The sequence below is a fragment of the Ips typographus genome, unplaced genomic scaffold (assembly GCF_016097725.1).
Source record: "Ips typographus isolate SLU unplaced genomic scaffold, UJ_Ityp_2.0 IpsContig34, whole genome shotgun sequence".
In the NCBI taxonomy this organism is placed as follows: Eukaryota; Metazoa; Arthropoda; class Insecta; order Coleoptera; family Curculionidae; genus Ips; species Ips typographus.
In genome coordinates, this window is record NW_028098573.1 from 58,512 (window position 1) to 60,540 (window position 2,029).

The 2,029-nt window shown below is 40.3% G+C and overlaps 1 long non-coding RNA gene across 1 annotated transcript; it reads left to right on the top strand.

Annotated features, from left to right (window-relative positions):
• The first annotated feature begins 485 nt into the window (after positions 1–485).
• LOC145739671 (uncharacterized) lies at positions 486–1,490 on the top strand. Its single transcript, XR_014181162.1, has 3 exons — positions 486–808; positions 863–946; positions 1,002–1,490. It is a non-coding gene; the product is annotated as an uncharacterized LOC145739671 (long non-coding RNA).
• Positions 1,491–2,029: the final 539 nt, after the last annotated feature.

Consider the following 2,029-nt stretch of genomic DNA (forward strand, 5'->3'; position numbering starts at 1 on the left):
CGACTTCAATGTTGAGGAAGGCTTCAAAGCTCTCCATTTCTGCGATAAAGGCAACTTCTTGGACCTTTTGGAGGCTCTTGAAATCAATAGAGCCTCTTCTAACGACAATGTAGTTTGCCTCAATGACCAACTTAGACACAGCTCTACCCCGTTCTTCCGATCCCTCAATTTCTAGATTCCACAGACACTCCTCCCATTTTACTGTGCAGGACTTTTGACTTGACCCTTTTGACCTGTTCGTAGTTAATTTCCATTGTATGACATATTATCTAACATTAGAACTATAAAAAAAATTACCTTTATTTCGATGAAATCTGTTGGCATTTATACTATTGCGCCTCTCGTTCATAAGTTTTTATTTATTTAACTAACCATGTCATAATTTATGTAACCTTTCTAATTTATTTTTAGTTGATTTGTTTATATCGTAGTAGTTTAATAAAGTGGACCAACTACACCTGTATTGTCACATGTCACTCGTCAACTGTCTGTCATTCCCTGTTTTTCGGTTTTTCTGGGAAATTTTAAGGTTTTAATTTTTCTAATTTGGCAATATAGTGCTGCCCCCTGGACCTCCGGTTCCTGTAATCTGCCCTTGATAGCCTGTACGGAACCATTATCCGCACTTCACGTCCTGCTGCACCTAAAACATGACGCCCTGACCTGCCCTGTCTGACCACGCCGCCATCATGAAATTATTTTTTTAAATGTTACTGTTTAACGTTTTAACTTTGTGTTTTCTGTAAACGTCCACCGCGGTTCTTGTTATGTGACGTCCCTTACGTGGTCTACTTGGTCTCCAATTTTGGTAAGGATACAATTTCACCCTTTCATTACCGATTTGACACCCCCTATTTACAAGTTTTCAGTGCGTTCTTTACTTCTACTCATGCCATTTTCCCTGTGTAGAATAAACAAAACAGCCAGGACTGTGACTCTACTTAAGGTAGGCTTCCATGTTCTTAGTTTAATAAGTAATTAACATACTGTATATTTTATAGCCTCTGAAGATGGGTGTCTAAATACACTCGAAACATGTCAGGCCATAACAACTTAACAAATACTTTGTGGAGATCGACTTTGAGTTTAGCTTTCACTTAATTTATGAGATCTACTTACGCCATTTGAAAGCGATTTGATTGAGACAAAACACCTATAGCGAGAAAACCATATATTTTTTAGCGATAATTATTGTTGTGTCAATAAAAATCAGCGCTATTTTGAATATGATAAATTTTTAAATGCTTTAAAAAAATCTGATCAAGTAATTTTAAGTATTTTTTACATTCTCTGCCCAAATTTGTTTTTGAATGAACAACTTAAAATACTACTTACTCATATTGTCGCAGATTCCAACATTTACATACCTATCGTACTATACACCGAATAATCGTGTATGTCAGCAAGTCTGGTAGGAATCTGGGTCAATCGACGAGTATTTATTCAGCAAGGCTGGCCATCTAAAATCACTGGTCTCCGGGTTGGTCGGCGAGTAACATTCCTTAACTTGAAGTGGTGGGTCGGCTCGCTACCCTCTTAGGATCCCAGGCTGATAAGAGAAGGGTTCTCTCGCAACTTGAAGTGACCGTTATAACCCTTAACCCTGTCAGTTGTTCACTTGGTCTTTTGGTCACATCGCACAAGAACACCTTTGCGTGCCCCTTTACGGTGTAGCTGAAGGACTAAAACCCAACTCACCCTCCCCGAACTCTCATGCGCTCTACGACGTTTACGGCCGTGTTGGCCCTTCTTTTCTGGGGTAAGAATAACCCCTCTTAAGTGTGTGTTTTACATCGTTTATAATAAATAAGGCTTACCTGTAACCAGAATTGTTTCTCTACCATCCCTCACTACGCACCCCTAAACGTGACATGGTGGAGGCGCCGGGTGTGTCTACCAATATGAAGATTAATAGACGGGGATTGAACGGAGCGCCTCCACCATGTCACGTTTAGGGGTGCGTAGTGAGGGATGGTAGAGAAACAACTCTGGTTGTCTCAACGAGTTGCGCGCCCTCTAGACGGACAAT